At 46.0% G+C, this 19,792-nt stretch overlaps 1 non-coding gene across 1 annotated transcript; it reads right to left on the bottom strand.

Annotated features, from left to right (window-relative positions):
- Positions 1-11,988: 11,988 nt before the first annotated feature.
- Positions 11,989-12,061, bottom strand: trnav-uac (transfer RNA valine (anticodon UAC)). The gene has a single exon. It is a non-coding gene; the product is annotated as a tRNA-Val (tRNA).
- Between the last annotated feature and the right edge of the window lie 7,731 nt (positions 12,062-19,792).

The following is a 19,792-nucleotide window of genomic DNA, read 5'->3' on the forward strand; positions in this document are numbered from 1 at the left end:
TAAGCAGTTTCAGATTCCTGGGTGTTAAGATCTCTGAGGACTTAACCTGGTCCCGACATATCGATGCAGTTATGAGGAAGGCAAGACAGCGGCTATCCCAGTACTTCATTAGGAGATTAAAGAATAAACTCAAACAACTTCTGGAGAGGATTCTGACAGGCTGAATCATTGTCTGGTATGGTGTGGGGACGGGGGGGGGGGGGGGAGTTGGGGAAGGTGTTACTACTCTACCGGAAGGATAGATGAGGAGATGGGGAGCTTTATGGTCATGCGGATGAGAACTAAGGATGGTGGAGAACAAGTGAACACTCAGTACTCAGTCGGCGAACTTTCCATGAGCGAAGGTGGCAGGCGACAATTGCAGTATGATTATTAAAGGAACAGTAGCATCTAACCATTCCCCAGCGGAGAGCAGTGTGGAGACTTGGATGACAGTGTCGCAAGGACGGTGGCGGTGGAACGAACCCAAGTGCTGAACACGGGCGCGGAGGCTGAGTCGGGAGGCGTTACCGTCGTAGCGACCGTGGAATGGGTGCCAAAGGAGACTTTACCCGGAGTCTTGGTTTTAGTAGAGAATTCAGAAACGATGCTAGACTGATAGTCCCTAAGAACCATGGAACGAGGTTACTCATACACGAGTCGACTAACAAACTGCCAGCTCCTAGTTGTGGTCACAGATTTTTACACTGCCTTTGCTGATGGAAAGCAGGTGTTTGTAGCTAGTGGAACCTGGGAATGATTGAGAACTAAACGAGATGATTAAGGCACAATTTCTGAGCCTGGTGCCAGAGGGGTCAATGACAGGCATCCTTTGATTTGTTGGAATAATAACGCTGGAACTCTTCCCTGGTTGGGAACAGATTACTTGATGTTAATCTTCATCTTCTCCTGAATCTTTCCTTGTACGTTGTTACTCTGTGTGTCCAGACGCCACATTATGGCTGAAAATTTTAACTTTCATTTTAGTTCATTATCCGCTCGCAGTGCTACATTTTCTCAGACAGATCATGTGAACGTTCACTTACCTTTCACACTTGAGATCCCTCCAATAATATATCATCAATGCCGCTAAATCTGGGGGCACCAAGTGAGAGACAGCTAGTTACCCACCCGCTACCTATTGGATCGCGACATTCAGTCAGCCTTTGTAAATCTGTCCAGTAATACTGAGAAAGTTATCATTTCTCAAACTCCACAGTGCTTCTGATTGATAATCGCCTTGTCAATTCCGCTCCATCAAATTCGCAATATCTGATACAGCACAACCAGACAAAAACAGACAGCAGACGTCAGGCAGCAAGACAGACGAGTAGATAGATAGATAGATAGATAGATAGATAGATAGATAGATAGATAGATAGATAGATAGATAGATAGATAGATAGATAGATAGATAGATAGATAGATAGATAGATAGATAGATAGATAGATAGATAGATAGATAGAAAAAAGCACACAGACAGTTATGCCGACCGGCCCTGTGGCTCAGAAGGATAGGGAAAGGAAGAGAGGAAGGCAGTGTAAGCAGTAGTAATAGGGGACTCTATAGTCAGGAGTTCAGACAGGCGATTCTGTGGACACAGGAAAGAAACTCGGAAGGTAGTTTGCCTCCCAGGTGCCAGGGTCCGGGATGTTTCTGACCGCGTCCAAGATATCCTGCGGTGGGGAGGTGGAGAACACCAAGAGGTCGTGGAACATATTGGTACCAATAACATAGGAAGGAAAAGGGAAAGGGTCCTGAAAGACGACTACAGGGATTTCGGAAGGAAGTTGAAAAGCAGGACCTCAAAGGTAGTAATCTCGGGATTACCGCCTGTTCCAGTCGACAGTGAGAATAGGAGTAGAATGAGGTGGAGGATAAATGCGTGGCTGAGGGATTGGAGCAGGAGGCAGGAGGGATTCAGATTTCTGGATCATTGGGACCTCTTTTGGTGCGGGTGTGACCTGTACAAAACGGGCGGGTTGCACTTGAATCCCAGGGAGACCAATATCCTGACGGGCAAGTTTGATGGAGCTGTTGGGGAGGCTAGAAACTAGTTTGGCAGGGGGAGGGGTGGGAATCAGAATGAGGAGTGCAGGGATTATGTGGTAGAAAGACAAGAGCATGATGCGACGAGTTCTGAGTTGATGAGGGAAGGGGACAGAACATAATTGTAGCCAGTTAAAGGGGTTGAAATGTGTCTATTTCAATGCTAGGAGTATTAGGAACAAGGAGGATGAACTTAGAGCATGGATTAGGATGTGGATCTACGATGTTGTGGTTGTTACCGAAATTTGGTTGAAGGAAGGGCAGGATTGGATGATGTAGGTCCCGGGGTTCAGTTTTTTTAAAAGGAATAGGATGGGAGGTAGAAAAGTGGGGGGTGGGTGAGTGGCATTGCAGGTCAGGGATAATATCACGGCTATAGAAAGGGAGAACGCTGCAGAGGGAGTGTCCACTGAGTCGGCGTGGGTGGATGTCAGAAATAGGAAGGGATCAATCACTGTGCTGGGAGTAGACTGTAGGCCCCCAAATAGCCCTCGAGACACCGAGGAGCAGAATAAGCAGGCTTATTTTAGAATGATGCTGGAAATACAGGGTAGTAGTAGTTATGGGTGACTTCAACTTCCCTCATATTGACTGGTACCTCCTGAGTGCAAGGGGGATAGATGGGGCTGAACTTGTCAGGCGTGTTAAAGAAGGATTCGTGACACAGTATATGGACCGGCCGACGGGAGGAGAGTCCTATACTGGATCTAGTTCTGGGGAATGAACCTGGTCAGGTGACAGACCTCTTGGTGGAGGAGCATTTTGGTGAGAGTGACCACAACTCCCTTAGCTTCAGCCTAGCTATGAAAAAGAATAAAAATCAGACTAAATGGTAAAGTGCTTAACTGGGGAAAGGCTAAATTTGAAGGGATGAGGCAGGAAACTAGCAACAGTAAATTGGAAACAAATGTTCAAAGGGGGAAAGTACAGAAGTAATGTGGGAAAAGTTTATGGATCACTTAAGCTGGGTTCAGGATAGGTTTGTCCCACTGAGGGTAAGGAAAAAATGATAGGAAGAGGGAGCCGTGGCTGACAAAGCATGTGAGGCAACACTTCAAGAGGAAAAAGGAAGCATATATTAGATATAAGAAGCAGGAAGTAGGAGGAGCTTATGAGAAATATAGTGTAGCCAGGAAGGAACTAAAGAAAGGACTTAGGTGAGCTCGAGGGCGGCATGAGAAGGCCTTGGAATGTAGTATTAAGGAGAACCCCAAGGCGTTCAATGCGTATGTGAAGAATAGGAGGATGACGAGAACGAAGGTGGGACCGCTAAAGTATAAAGAGGGCAACATGTGCCTGAAGGCAGAGGAGTTAGGGGAGGTCCTAAATTAATACTTTGCTTCAGTATTCACAAGTGAAAAGGATCTTGATCAGGATTGAGGTCGAAGTTGAGAGGGCCTGTGCACATGACAATGTGGAGATTAAGGGAAGATGAAGTGCTTAAGACTGATAAATCCCCAGGGCCGGATATGATACACCCCAGGTTGTTCTGGGAATTGAGGAGAAGAGATCGCAGGAGCATTAGCTATGACCTTTGAATCCTCTTTGGCTGCAGGGGAAGTGCCGGAGGACTGGAGAATGGCAAATGTAGTTCCCTTGTTTAAAGAAGGCAATAGGGAGAAACTTGTGAACTATAGACCGATGAGTCTTACGTCGGTGGTATGAAAACTACTGGAAAGGATCCTTAAGGATAGGATCTATGAGCATTTGTCGAAGTACATTCTACTCCTGGATAGTCAACATTACTTTGTGAAGGGAAGATCGTGCCTCAGGAGCCTGATTGAGTTTTTTGAAGCGGTAACAAAAGAAATTGATGAGGGTAGGGCCGTGGATGTGGTCTACATGGACTTTAGCAAAGCATTTGACAAGGTCCCTATTGAGAGACTCATCCAGAAAGTCATGAGGCATTGGGATGTGGAACCTTAGCTGTTTGGATAAAAAATTGGGCTTAAAGGCAGAAAGAAGAGGGTAGTTGTAGAAGTGTACAATGTACAGGGTATGTTTAATTAAAATGGCTTCTTTGGTTTTCTAGAGTAGGAATGCTTGTATGTCTGATAAGTGTTTTCTCTCGCAGTTGTTTGGCTTTGGACTTGCTGATATGGGGATTGTATTCATTTTTTAACCAATGGGGGATGTTATTTTGGCTTGTGGGGCTGGGAGCTTGGGGGGGTTTTTCGCGGGTTTTCAGGGGAGTCGGGGAAGAAGACGCCGAGGAAGGTGGACGTGCGCTGCACTGCTCGGTCGACGACCCGGGGTGGTCCCAGGTGCGGGAACGTGGAGGTCGGAGGAGAGTGACGAGGGGTTGAATGGTTCGATGGTTGAGCTCCAACGATGTGCACTAAACTGACCTGAACTTTGATAAGTTGGCGCCTTTTATTTTATTTATTTTCCTTCATATATACTGTATTGCATAGTACTCTTTTAGTTTTAGTAAAATCTTTAAAGTGTATTCCATAAAGGTATCTGGTGTGAGTTTGATACTGTGTGTGTGTACGCGAGGCCTAAACTTGATTCTCACAGCACCTGCGTGTACGGGAGGTGGAGTTGGTGAGTGGTTGGATCTCCTTTTCCCCTAGACATATACCGGCCTGTTGGGTAAGTGTTACAGAAGGAAAGTATTCTGCCTGGAGGTCGGTGACTACGGGAAGTGCCGCAGGAATCCGTCTTGGGACCCCGCCTTTTGTGATTTTTATAAATGACCTGGAATGCAGAGGCGGAAGGATGGGTGAGTAAGTTTTCGGATGACACGCAGATTGGAGGAGTTGTGGATGAAGCTGTAGGTTGTAGAAGCTTACAAGAGGATATAGACAAGCTGCAGAGTTGGGCAGGAAAATGGCAGATGGAGTTGAATCCGGACAAGTGTGAGGTGATGCCGTTTGGAAGCGCAAACAGAGGACTGAATACAGAGTTAATGGTCAGTTACTTATGAGTGTGGATGAACAAAGGGACCTTGGGGTTCAAATCCATACATCCCTCAAGGTCGGCTGCACAGGTTGATAGGGGTAGTTAAGAAGGCCTATAGGATGCTAGGCTTCATAACAGGGGGATTGAGTTCAAGAGTAGAGAGGCCAAGTTGCAACTCTACAAATCTCTGGCGAGTCCGCACTTAGAGTATTGTGTTCAATTCTGGTCACCTCATTATAGGAAGGACGTGGAAGCTCTGGAGAGGGTGCGGAGGAGATTTACCAGGATGTTACCTGGTTTGGAGAACAAGTCATATGATGCAAGTTTAGCAGAGCTGGGACTTTTCTCTTTGGAGCATAGAAGAATGAGTGGGGACTTGATAGATGTCTACAAGATTATGAGAGGCATAGATAGGGTGAATAGTCAGTACCTGTTTCCCAGGGCACCAATAGCAAACACCAGAGGGCTTATGTACAAAATTAAGGGAGGGAAGTTTGGGGGAGAAATCAGGGGTGTTTTTTACACGAAGGGTTGTGAGTGCCTGGAATGACTTGCCAGGGATGGTGGTGGAGTCTAAAACATTAAGTGTATTTAAGAGCCTCTTGGACAGGCACATAGATGAAAAAAAAAATGGAGGGTTATGGGGTGGTGTGGGTTTAGTACTTTTTTAAAGGATTATATGGGTCGGCACAACATGAAGGGCTGAAGGGCCTGTACTGTGCTGTAGTGTTCTATGGTTCTATGGTTCTATGGGAAAGAAGTATAGTTCAGGTAATTTTTGTGAGTCGATGGACTTATGATGTACGACAGTAGATAAGCTGGCTCAGAAGACAGAGAAAGAGAGATTGGAAATGGATCAGGTAAAACTAAAGGTGTGCTGCAAATTGGAGCTGGTTGATGAAATCAACGAGCAGCGTCCAGGAAGCAGCAGCAATGCTGTCGTCAGTGTCCCACGGGAGATTTCGGACCGTTCCACGTAGCCAATAAAAAGGCAGGAATAGCCGGGATCCATGCGAGTGCCTATGGCTACAAGGGTCTTCAAAGTGGGGGAGGGGGTGGGTGGGCGGGGTTGTGAATATTTTTACAGGCACTGTTCATGTTATCCGTTCAGCGACAATTGCCAGTTCAACACATTTATTCGAATCTAATCTGAGTTGGGTCTGGATGACCACTGTCCTTACTGCCACTGATATCTGCGATTCATGTTTAGTAGTATGGTTTAGCTGACGGACGTGTTCGTATTAAGGTATTATCGTTATGTTTGAGATTGACAGGATAATCAGTTTGATTCATGTGTGAAAATGTCACCTCTAGTTTATGTCAACTATTTATGTGTCGGGAAAAGACCCGGTCACATCAGATCCCTCCAAGTATAAACACGATACCCATGTGATACTTAAAAATAAAACAGCGAGCTTTTTCTGTGAACATTTTGGGCTATTGCCGATATTATTGAGATCAGAATAACAATAAATAATGTTCCTATCTCCCTCTGTCCGTGTGTGGGCACTCAATGGGGCCCTTGTTCAAAATATCTCTCCTCCAAACTCGATAATATCTAGCCCATAACAACTTTCAGGACAATTCTGTCCGCGGCAACAGGGATTGTAAATGACATCATTGATGACAATGGGTTTTTTGACGATTGTAGCTGGATGGAGTATCAGCATTTTATTTCTTGCAATACAGCGGACACTGGAAATGCATTTTTTCGCCAGTGTGATCTCCGTTGTCCAGGAATAACCAGTTACCTGCTGGAAATAATGTCTGCAGTACGGTTACAGGAATAAGGGAGACTTGTGCGGACCGCTGGTAGTCAATGGAGTCGCGCAGAGGACGATTAGCAGAAACCGGAGATGGGGGAGGGAAAGTCGTGCCTGGTGGTAGAGTGGCTATGGAGATGTGGTGGAAGTTACGGTAAAATATCTTGCATGCGGAGGCTCGTGGCGTGTTGCCTGAGGACAAGGAGACCCAATCTCTTTTATTATTCTGGGTGGGTTGGAGTGATGGTACCTGGGGGAAATGCGTCAGAGAATGGTGATAGCAGCATCGATCGTGGCGGAAGGGAATCTCCATTGACTGTAAAATGTCTGGAGATGAAATTCTCATCAAAGGAAATGATAGAATGGAATAGCACTTTGGCGAGTGTCCGTTTGGCAGAAAGTATCGTCAGGATGACTGTTGGAGTCAGTAGCATGGCTTTGTAAAAATATGTCGGTAGATAATCTCCCCCTGGAGTTGGGAACAGAGAGATCGAGAGACAAGATTGGTGTCAGAACGGGTACAATCTGATCTGAAGGCGGTGTAGCAAGTTGTAGGCCGTGTAGATGAGACTGACCGAGCTCAGCGTGGCTGCAGGAAGAGGCACCAATTCAGTGGTCAATGGACTCGCAGCAGCAATTCAGCCGCCACTGTCGGGAATGAACGGGTTGGTTCGGGAACACGGACGCCCTCGCAGGAATATGGCCTTGCAGCTGGACCAACGAATCGGGAGGACAGAGGAATGTACTGTGGAACTATGGGGCGAAATGCACTACAATCAGTAGAGCAGAGAAGGGAAAATGAGCTAGCGAATTCGGGACCAGCATTGCAGCTGCATAAGGGGCTTGTCTATGCAATTTCCGCTTGTGAGGTGTGACAGGAATAAGGATAGCGCCGGGCCAAGAGGGACAGAAAGTGCCCGCAATATATAGTGGTATCCGGACGGGCGACGCCGCTAAGTCACGATTTTTTCTGAACAATGAGGGCAAGCGGAGATTTTACCACATTCTTTAGCTGCTCCCTGAACTTGGCCTGTGTAACGGCGTAAAGGGCCGTGTTCGTACAACAGCTCAGAAGCTGCAGAATGATGCCCAGCTCTCGAAGGGAATCTGGCGGAGGCAAACGCATGGGAAGATAATTCAGCCGATCCCATGCGGAGAACACACTGAAAGGTGCCCACAGCAGGATGAAATTACCCGAGACCATCAGCAATAAAACAAGGGATTTCCTGCGTTTCTCCATCTCCGGGTCTCTGGCACTCTGTCCGTTACCGGAAACTCTGAGTCTCCCGCGGGGCTCTGCTGGTGACTAAGACGTGCCTGACAGTGAGGCCGTTCGTTCAGCAGAATCAGCACAAATGGGAGTACAGGGGTGAGGAAGGAATAAAATAGGTCATATTTGATTCGTGAATTTGGAATAATGATACCTCTGTTGACAAATGAATGGAGCAATTATCCATGTGGTATTCCTCTGACAGTCGAAAATACCAGTAAATATTCTTTAAATTGCTGATCACAGTCACTGTCCCCAAAACCACGGCCGCGGTTTTCCGCGTGCAATATTTTGTTTTCATCTTTTGGCAACAAATGGCGACAAACCGATCCAAGGTGAACGTGACGGTGAACCAGACAGAACAGTCGGTTGCGGTGTAAATCAGAGCAGCGTGGATATTACACCCCTTGGACATTGAGCGGGTGAGAAGACGTAGTGCTGCTGTACGTAAGTGGAATCTTGCTCAATATCAGGTCCAGGATAAGAACCAGAAGATCTGCCGCTGCCATGGCAACCAGGTAGCAAGTGACAACTCTGGAGAGGCCGCACTTTCCCCGAGACAGGATGAATATGTTCACCATGTTCGCTGCGAAGCAGAATAAACCATCAGGGTAAGTACAACAGGAAGAGCTCTCTTAAAACGAGTGCAATGTGTGTCAATTATTGAGATGAGTGTGCCTGACGGAATAATGTAATCGTAGCGATTACCAGTTGGATAAAATTGAACCGGTTTGCAAAGTAGTGTAATCTTAGTGCAATCTGTTCGATGGAATATTAGCAACGAAACGGAAAGCGAAGAACACAGATAACGATGACTGATGATTGTGAAATTCCGTACATGCTGAGCGAAAAAGATCTGAATGATGCTCCGCGGAATCTCAACTGTCGTGAAATAATAATCCTTGACACCCATCATCTCTGGATGAGGCGCAGATTCCGCCCCTGATCCTTAGCCAGGGCGACTGAATTTGCAGATGGAGTTGTAGTCCAAAGCCTTATTTTTGCACCTCTCTTCCTGTTTGCCAATATTGAGGGAGTATTACCTTGAAATCGTGCCGCGAGTCTCACCAGCTCCCTCCTTGTACTTCTGTCTTTACCATCCTATTGCCAGTCATAATGTCTCGAAAATGCCTTTTTTTTTTCCAGCAACAATGAAGTTCATTTGTCACCAGAACAATACGTCATTACAGTGGTCTATCATGTTTTCAGGGGGAACAAAAGTCATGTTTTCAGAAATATGTTCCTTAGGCTTTACACACCGTCAAATGCAGCGGGCGTGAAAATATATATTAAAGATCATTGCATTTTACAATTTTTGGGTCCCAATCGGAAAATGCATTTTATGAACACAGTGGGCAGGAGGGTGGCCAGAGCCAGAAGATGCAACCAGTGATTATATTCCGGAGACAATGCTTCCTTTGCTTCAGCGGCACCTCGGTCAGCACATGGAAGTTGGAAAGGAACTAACGAATTCATTAACTTTCTAATCCGACCGATGTTGTTGGAGATGATCAGAGAGAAACGGAGGAGGGGTCGTCACACTAACGTCATTCTTTCTGCTGGAAGGCAGATAATTAGATGATTTATCCAACACAATTCTGCGGCAGCCTCACGCTGCCAACTGAAACGATAACAAAAAGAAATGTGGATACAGAGCTGGCGAACGCAAAACGCGCGGAAGCGGAGCCATTAAGATAAATGTTCACAGTTTTAGAGAATGTAATGTCACTGCTGAACGACAGCAAATGTGGAAACGTGAAGAACGAACGACGTTTTCTAAGGAACTCCCGCAAGCCTATAGGGCGAGATAGGAGCCAAAATGCGAAAGACACTTCGATAATGTGGTCGGCACGGCCGAAGGTCCTGACAGGCGGAGTGACCTGGTTAAGTTTACGGAACTCCTGGACTACAGATGACCGATCAGACCGATTAGCCACGGAAAGACTAGGGGTTGGAACCCAAGTTTACTTGCAACTGACCCTCAAGTGAGGGGAGGAACAAAATCTTGATTCATCGCAGACATTCTCGCGGCGAGGAGAAAGTGAATGAAAGCTGAGCTATATTTTAATATGCAATTGGGTTCAACGTCTCGGTGGTAGGCTGCTGTGCTGAGCGACTGTCAGTAAGTTCACTCCTCAGAAATTTAACCATTACATCAGGAGCATTAACTAAGCCAGCCTGACCACGCCACAGGACCATAAGCTACTTAAATCATGATTGACGTGTTTCCCTTCTAAAACTGTCTTCTTACCTTCTCTACATAAACGTTGAAAGTCTCAGTTAACAACCGCTTAAATTACGCAAATACGAGCACAGGGCCATCAAACGCGCCTCATACGTGAGATCGTTTAATCGCTGGACCATTCTCGTAAACCTGCTCTGTATCAACACCACTGCCAACACATACTCTCTTGAACATAGATCGCCAGGACTGAAAACCACCAAAAGTGCATAGGAAAAAGGTTTGTTTAATTAACACATTGCAGTGCGACAGCATCATTAAATTATTATAATGAGAGGTACACGTGATAAGAAAAATGCGGGGTGACGTAACAAAGAGACTCACCAGGAAGAGCAATAATGGCGAGGACGGGGGAAGAAAACCCACTTGAATGGCGACGAGAACATATGTAACTCGAAAATCTACCGGCACCCAATAGTCTGCAGAGATATATGGTAACATCCAGAAGACACTTCTCCCATTTCCCGTTATATTCCAGGCTGCGCTTCCCCGGATTCCGATCCATGACAGAACGAGCCAATCCGTCCTCACTCTCCCTGACACTGCAGCTCCGGTTATCTGTCCCGTGGCAGGGGAAGCTGCTCTCGCTGAAACTGGGGGGGAACCGAGTGAACGGGGCTCTTATTAAACAGAGAGAAAAATAATCTCCGGGTGACGTCAGTAGCCTACCCTGAAAAGACTCTAATTATTTTCCGCAAAGCTACAGGAAGAGTTAACCCTTGGTCTACCAGGTGGCTGAGGAAGATAGTGTGTAGATAAATGCTGCTGTGGCCACATATCCTGAAATTACTAAAATAAATTTTAAAAATATCCCACTGCACTGGTTTAACACAGTTTGAGGTGGAAGTAAGTCCAAAATGAGCAAATATATGCATTTTCCTTAAAACACCCGGGTTAGCAAAGCGGTAAATTAGTCAAAATCACATTTGATCCATCTTGGCTGGTGTAAGATGAATGGAAGGAAACAGCGGTTCTGAAAGAGAGCGGCATTAGTGTGGAAAGTAGAGGTTTTATGAGACAGAAAAGGACTGTCAGCCATCTGTGCAAATGTGCTCTCATGTTCGACAGGAGTAGCAGGTGGACAAGAAAGGTAGACAAGCGGAGGAAGGGAAGAGAGTGAGAGAGAGAGAGAGAGAGAGAGAGAGAGAGAGAGAGAGAGAGAGAGAGAGAGATGGAGAGAGGAGAGAGACGAGAGAGAGAGAGAGAGAGAGGAGGAGAGAGAGAGAGAGAGAGAGAGAGAGGAGTGGGGGGGGGTGCGGAAGAGGCAGACGGAAAAGGTGGAACCTAGAAGACCCCGGTGGAGAATTTGAACAGAGAGTTTGTATGGTGGGACTAGGAAGGAGTAGAATACTAGGAGGAGGAAAAAGAAAGCGATTTAACATTTTAAAGTAGGTTTGAAATTTTGCAGCACACGTTTATTCTTCCTGATGTTTGTCTGAATGGGAACATTTGAGATGTGAGCTCCGTTGAAACCACAATGCATCCTCATGCGACAACGCATGGCAATAGGTTTGAAGGCTAATTCTCCCGTGTACGTTGCAGTGTACGTTATCTACGAACCTCCTTAGGTTTAAATCCGTTTATTTTCTCCTGGAAATTATATATAATTTCTATTAATTCTTCTTTCTTTAATTTACCTTTGCCAGGTTTGAAATACAATGCGCTACTGCTAGAAAGCGAATGTTCATTATATTTACACCTGGATGCCCATGACAGTAAACTTGAACACAAACTGAAAAGTTGAGTCTCAAGTTCATTTAAAGCACTGAAGCCCAAACAATGTTTCTGCCCAGGATTGAACTGGGGACCTTTCGCGCGTAAAGCGAATGTGATAACCACTACACCACAGAAACCGTGAAAAGCGCTCAATGCTTTGCGCTCTTGAGCAATGACCCGAGGGCACCACCTCCCCGCCCTGCTCTGAAGTACAGCAATAAGTGCACAACATTGCCCATCCTTCCTTCCCGTTTTCAGTAACACGTATTAAATAGGTTAGGACTTTATTTTATTGAGTGTAGAAAAATGAAGGGAAACTTGATAGAGGTATGTAAAATTATGATGGGTATAGATAGAGTGAATGCAAGCAGGCTTTTTACACTGAGGCCAGGGGAGAAAAAAAAATCAGCGGACACCGGTAAGGGTGAAGGGCGACCGTTTAAAGGGAACATTGGGGGGGGGGGGTGTTCTTCACACAAAGAGTGGTGGGAGTGTGGAATGAGCTGCCAGATGAAGTAATAAATACGGGCTCACTTTTACCATTTAATTAAACCTTGGACAGGTACATGGATGCGAGGTGCATGGAGGGATATGGGCCAGGTGCAGGTCAGTGGGACAAGACAGAAAAATGGTTAGGCACAGCCAAGAAGGGTCAAATGGCCTGATTCTGTGCTGTAATGTTCGATGGTTCTGTGGTTATGCGCCATTTACAGAGATATGCATTAACAATTTCCTGTCGGGTGTTAGTTAAGGCGCGACATGTGACAGTTAACTAAACTGTGTTGTATTAATAGGCAAGGAATTAATACACCTTCTGTACTCTAGTTTCCAGTAGTCTCCACAGGGTGGCGCTCGGCTCACGTGCTAAATTTAACAGTGCCTTTAAGGTTTCTCACCCAGTCTGCCTCGTCCGTTCTCTTCACCTCAGATTACAAGTTAATTGAAGGAAGTGAGTGAACCACGTGCCGATACGTTTATATACAACAGGACGCGTTACAAGCCAGGGTTACTTGTGAGATGATGCCAGCTGTACAGTAACGAATCACGGCTAATCACCCCACCGAGTCCGCACTGACACCAGACACACACGTCACACTGATATTTCATTAATGATCACGGTCCAACCTGTTCCGACGGATCGCAACAAGAGCAAAAACATCAACGGCCAATTAAACAACCTATTGTGAAGGAAAATTCTATTGGTAACAACAGCCTTCAGGAACGGACCGGCGTCGATCAGCTCTGAGGTCGCAGTGGAGTGATCACTCTCCAGCCGGAAGGACGTCAGCAGAAACGACGGAGCTGCCGTCTCTTTAACAGAGGCTTGGTGAACTCCGGATATGTGAGAATTATTTTATAAGTCGGTACAGACGAATGCAGATTCATGTTGAGTGAGGGGGAGAGCGATATCAGCATCTCCATACCATTTGTGCCTATTGAGGCTACGATTAATATCTCTTTTTTTTCGCAGGTGCCTGAAACAATTCGCCGATGCAAGTAAATATTGAGTTTAATCGACAACACAACGAACCAAGATGAGGTGTAATTAGAGGGTTTCTGAAGCATAGCTTCAGGAAAGGTAGAGATCTTTGCTTCAGCATTTGGTTAATTGCACTAAGAAGACATGAATGTGGGGTACGTGTAATGCCTTGATTCAGCAAAGAAATCATCTGCTCAGACACTTTCAACAACGGAAAGTGAGGCTACGCGTGTTGAACTAAAGAACCAAGCAGGGAGATTGTTTGTAGCCCTGCGGGCACATGCCTTTTAGTGAATGACGGAGGATCTCCTGCAACGATTGTAAACTTACACTCTCCTGCTCAGATCACACTCAAAGGTACATCGATTCGCAGTTAAATACAAATAACGTAGTTTATCTCAGAAGCACATAATCAAATGTAACATTTTAGTGGAATGCTCAGCTTGAGAGACGCTTAGTCACCCGAGCACTGCAAGCTTTAAAAATCACAAGCGCTCTAGGCTCGAATTCACAGCCTCGGCATTTCTCCGCCGGTGCCATATAAGCACCGCTCGCTAACCGATTGCGCCACTGGAGCCCAGAGCTGCAAACGCGTGTTTTTACATATGGAAAGAAAATTTAGAAGAAATTTACAGATATCATAGAGCGTAGAGCCTAAAAATATACAGCGCGTGAAAAGGCCGTTCGGCCCACAATGCATTGTCATACCAGCTAAAAATCAAATCAAAGGCACTCAAACCCTAATCCCTCCTCCCTACCATGTCCATATCCCTCGATCTTCCTTACATCCATGTGCATACCGAGTCAGCAGATCAAATACCACCTATAAAGTTTACTGATAATGCAAGCATTGTTGGTCGAATCTCAGATGGAGACGAGAGGGCGAACAGGGGTGAGATATGTCAACTAGTTGAGTGGGTGTCGCAGCAACAACCTTGCACTGAACGTCAGTAAGACGAAAAAGCTCATTGTGGACTTCAGGAAGGAGAGAGATACCAATCCTCATAGAGGGAACAGAAGTGGAGAGAATAAGCAGTTTCAGGTTCCTGGGTGTTAAGATCTCTGAGGACTTAACCTGGTCCCGACATATCGATGCAGTTATAAAGAAGGCAAGACAGCGGCTATCCAGTACTTCATTAGGAGATTAACGAATAAACTCAAACAACTTCTGGAGAGGATTCTGACAGGCTGCATCATTGTCTGGTATGGTGTGGGGGGGGCGGGGGGGGGGAGATGTTGCTACTTTACCGGATGGGGAGATGGGGGGATGGGGGGATGGGGAGATGGAGAACTATATGATCGTGCGGATGTAAGCAGAGAGCTATGGATGGTGGAGAACAAGTGAGCACTCAGTACTCAGTAGGTGAACCTTAAGTACCGACTTTCCATGAGCGAAGGTGGCAGACAACAATTGCAGTCTGATTCTTAAAGGAACAGCGGCATCTAACCATTCCCCGGCGAAATGTAGTGTCGAGACTTGGATGGCAGTGTCGCAAGGACGTGGCGGTGGAACGAACCCAGGTGCTGAAAACGGGCGCGGAGGCCGAGTCGGGAGGCGTTACCATCGTAACGACCGTGGAATGGGTGCCAAGGGAGTCTTTACCCGGAGTCTTGGTTTTAGTAGAGAATTCAGAAACGGTGCTAGACTTAGAACTGATAGTCCTAAGAACCATGGAACGAGGTTACACATACACGAGTCGACTAACAAACTGGCAGCTCCTAGTTGTGGTCACAGGGTTTTTACACTACATTTGCTGATGGAAAGCAGGTGTTTGTAGGTAGTGGAACCTGGGAATGATTGGGAACTAAACGAGATGATTAAGGCACAATTTCTGAGCCTGGTGCCAGAGGGGTCAATGACAGGCATCCTTTAATATGTTGGAATAATAACGCTGGAACTCTTCCCTGGTTGGGAACAGATTACTTGATGTTAATATTCATCTTCTCCTGAATCGTTCGTTGTACGTTGTTACTCTGTGTGTCCAGACGCCACATTATGGCTGAAAATTTTAACTTTCATTTCAGTTGATTATCCGCTCGCAGTGCTACATTTTCTCAGCCAGATCATGTGAACGTTCACTTACCTTTCGCACTTGTTGTCTCTCCAATAATATATCATCAATGCCGCTAAATCTGGGGCACCAAGTGAGAGATTGCTAGTCACCGACCCGCTAGCTATTGGATCGCGACATTCAGTCAGACTTTGTAAATCTGTCCAGTAATACTGAGAAAGTAATCATTTCTCAAACTCCACAGTGCTTCTCATTGATAATCGCCTTGTCAATTCCGCTCCATCAAATTCGCAATATCTGATACAACACAACCAGACAAAAATAGACAGCAGACGTCAGGCAGCAAGACAGACGAGTAGATAGATAGATAGATAGATAGATAGATAGATAGATAGATAGATAGATAGATAGATAGATAGACAGATAGATAGATAGATAGATAGATAGATAGATAGATAGATAGATAGATAGATAGATAGATAGATAGATAGATAGATAGATAGATAGATAGATAGATAAAAGCACACAGACAGTTATGCCGACCGGCCCTGTGGCTCAGAAGGATAGGGAAAGGAAGAGGAAGGCAGGAAGGCAGTAGTAATAGGGGACTGTATAGTCAGGAGTTCAGACAGGCGATTCTGTGGACACAGGAAAGAAACTCGGAAGGTAGTTTGCGACCCAGGTGCCAGGGTCCGGGATGTTTCTGATCGCGTCCAAGATATCCTGCGGTGGGGAGGGAGAACACCAAGAGGTCGTGGAACAAATTGGTACCAATAACATAGGTAGGAAAAGGGAAAGGGTCCTGAAAGACGACTACAGAGAGTTCGGAAGGAAGTTGAAAAGCAGGACCTCAAAGGTAGTAATTTCGGGATTACCGCCTGTTCCACGCGACAGTGAGAATAGGAGTAGAATGAGGTGGAGGATAAATGCGTGGCTGAGGGATTGGAGCAGGAGGCAGGGATTCAGATTTCTGGATCATTGGGACCTCTTTTAGGGCGGGTGTGACCTGTACAAAACGGGCGGGTTGCACGTGAATCCCAGGGAGACCAATATCCTGACGGGCAAGTTTGATAGAGCTGTTGGGTAGGCTTGAAACTAGTTTGGCAGGAGGAGGGGTGGGAATTAGAATGTGAGTGCAGGGATTATGGTAGAAGGACAAGAGCATGATGCGACGAGTTCTGAGTTGATGAGGAAGGGGACAGAACATAATTGTAGCCAGTTAAAGGGGTTGAAATGTGTCTATTTCAATGCTAGGTGTATTAGGAACAAGGAGGATGAACTTAGAGCATGGAGTAGGATGTGGATCTACGATGTTGTGGTTGTTACTGAAACTTGGTTGGAGGAAGGGCAGGACTGGATGATGCAGGTCCCGGGGTTCAGGTTTTTTAAAAGGAATAGGATGGGAGGTAGAAAAGTGGGGTTGGGTGAGTGGCATTGCAGGTCAGGGATAATATCACGGCTATAGAAAGGGAGAACACTGCAGAAGGAGTGTCCACTGAGTCGGCGTGGCTGGATGTCAGAAATAGGAAGGGATCAATCACTGTGCTGGGAGTAGTCTGTAGGCCCCCAAATAGCCCGCGAGACACCGAGGAGCAGATAAGCAGGCTTATTTTAGAATGATGCTGGAAATACATAGTAGTAGTTATGGGTGACTTCAACTTCCGTCATATTGACTGGCACCTCCTGAGTACAAGGGGGATAGATGGGGCTGAATTTGTCAGGTGTGTTCAAGAAGGATTCCTGACACAGTATGTGGACCGGCCGACGGGAGGAGAGGCTATACTGGATCTAGTTCTGGGGAATGAACCTGGTCAGGTGACAGACTTCTTGGTGGAGGAGCATTTTGGTGAGAGTGACCACAACTCCCTTAGCTTCAGCCTAGCTATGAAAAAGAAATAAAATCAGACTAAATGGTAAAGTGCTTAACTGGGGAAAGGCTAACTTTGAAGGGATGAGGCTGGAACTAGCAACAGTAAATTGGAAACAAATGTTCAAAGGGGAAAGCACAGAAGTAATGTGGGAAATTTTATGGATCACTTGAGCTGGGTTCAGGATAGGTTTGTCCCACTGAGGCAAGGAAAAAAATGATAGGAAGAGGGAGCCGTGGCTGACAAAGCATGTGAGGCAACACCTCAAGAGGAAAAAGGTAGCATATATTAGATATAAGAAGCAGGAAGTAGGAGGAGCTTATGAGAAATATTGTGTAGCCAGGAAGGAACTAAAGAAAGGACTTAGGTGAGCTCGAGGGCGGCATGAGAAGGCCTTGGCATGTAGTATTAAGGAGAACCCCAAGGCGTTCTATGCGTATGTGAAGAATAGGAGGATGACGAGAACGAAGGTGGGACCGCTAAAGTATAAAGAGGGCAACATGTGCCTGAAGGCAGAGGAGTTAGGGGAGGTCCTAGATTAATACTTTGCTTCAGTATTCACAAGTGAAAAGGATCTTGATCAGGATGAGGTCGAAGTTGAGAGGGCCTGTGCACTTGACAATGTGGAGATTAAGGAAGAAGAAGTGCTTAAGACTGATAAATCCCCAGGGCCGGATATGATACACCCCAGGTTGTTCTGGGAATTGAGAGAAGAGATCGCAGGACCATTAGCTATGACCTTTGAATCCTCTTTGGCTACAGGGGAAGTGCCGGAGGACTGGAGAATGGCAAATGTAGTTCCCTTGTTTAAAGAAGGCAATAGGGAGAAACTTGTGAACTATAGACCGATGAGTCTTACTTCGGTGGTATGCAAACTACTGGAAAGGATCCTTAAGGATAGGATCTACGAGCATTTGGCGAAGTACATTCTACTCCTGGATAGTCAACATTACTTTGTGAAGGGAAGATCCTGCCTCAGGAGCCTGATTGATTTTTTTGAAGCGGTAACAAAAGAAATTGATGAGGGTAGGGCAGTGGATGTGGTCTACATGGACTTTAGCAAAGCATTTGACAAGGTCCCTATTGAGAGACTCATCCAGAAAGTCAAGAGGCATTGGGATGTGGAACCTTAGCTGTTTGGATAAAAAATTGGCTTAAAGGCAGAAAGAAGAGGGTCGTTGTAGAAGTGTACAATGTACAGGGTATGTTAATTAAAATGGCTTCTTTGGTTTTCTAGAGTAGGAATGCTTTTATGTCTGATAAGTGTTTTCTCTCGCAGTTGTTTGGCTTTGGACTTGCTGATAGGGGGATTGTATTTATTTTTTAACCAATGGGGAATGTTATTTTGGCTTGTGGGGCTAGGAGCTTGGGGGTTTTCGCGGGTTTTCAGGGGAGTCGGGAAGAAGACGCCGAGGAAGGTGGACGTGCGCTGCACTGCTCGGTCGACGACCCGGGTGGTCCCAGGTGCGGGGACGTGGAGGTCGGAGGAGAGTGACGAGGGGTTGAATGGTTCGATGGTTGAGCTCCAACGATGTGCACTAAACTGACTGAACTTTGATAAGTTGGCGCCTTTTACTTTATTTATTTTCCTTCATATATACTGTATTGCATAGTACTCTTTTAATTTTAGTAAAATCTTTAAAGTGTATTCCTTAAAGGTATCTGGTGTGAGTTTGATACTGTGTGTGTACGCGAGGCATAAACTTGATTCTCACAGCACCTGCGTGTACGGGAGGTGGAGTTGGTGAGTGGCTGGATCTCCTTTTCCCCTAGACATATACCGGCATGTTGGGTAAGTGTTACAGAAGGGAAGTATTCTGCCTGGAGGTCGGTGACTAGTGGAGTGCCGCAGGAATCCGTCCTGGGACACCGCCTTTTGTGATTTTTATAAATGACCTGGATGCAGAAGCGGACGGATGGGTGAGTAAGTATTTGGATGACACGCAGATTGGAGGAGTTGTGGATGGAGCTGTAGGTTGTAGAAGCTTACAAGAGGATATAGACAAGCTGCAGAGTTGGGCAGGAAAATGGCAGATGGAGTTGAATCCGGACAAGTGTGAGGTAATGCGGTTTGGAAGCACAAACCAGAGGACTGAATACAGAGTTAATGGTCAGTTACTTATGAGTGTGGATGAACAAAGGGACCTTGGGGTTCAAATCCATACATCCCTCAAGGTCGCTGGACAGGTTGATAGGGTAGTTAAGAAGGCCTATAGGATGCTAGGCTTCATTAACAGGGGGATTGGGTTCAAGAGTAGAGAGGCCATGTTGCAACTCTACAAATCTCTGGCGAGTCCGCACTTAGAGTATTGTGTTCAATTCTGGTCCCTCATTATAGGAAGGACGTGGAAGCTATGGAGAGGGTGCGGAGGAGATTTACCAGGATGTTACCTGGTTTGGAGAACAAGTCATATGAAGCAAGGTTAGCCGAGCTGGGACTTTTCTCTTTGGAGCATAGAAGAATGAGTGGGGACTTGATAGATGTCTACAAGATTATGAGAGGCATAG

Source organism: Hemitrygon akajei, unplaced genomic scaffold (genome assembly GCF_048418815.1).
Source record: "Hemitrygon akajei unplaced genomic scaffold, sHemAka1.3 Scf000041, whole genome shotgun sequence".
In the NCBI taxonomy this organism is placed as follows: Eukaryota; Metazoa; Chordata; class Chondrichthyes; order Myliobatiformes; family Dasyatidae; genus Hemitrygon; species Hemitrygon akajei.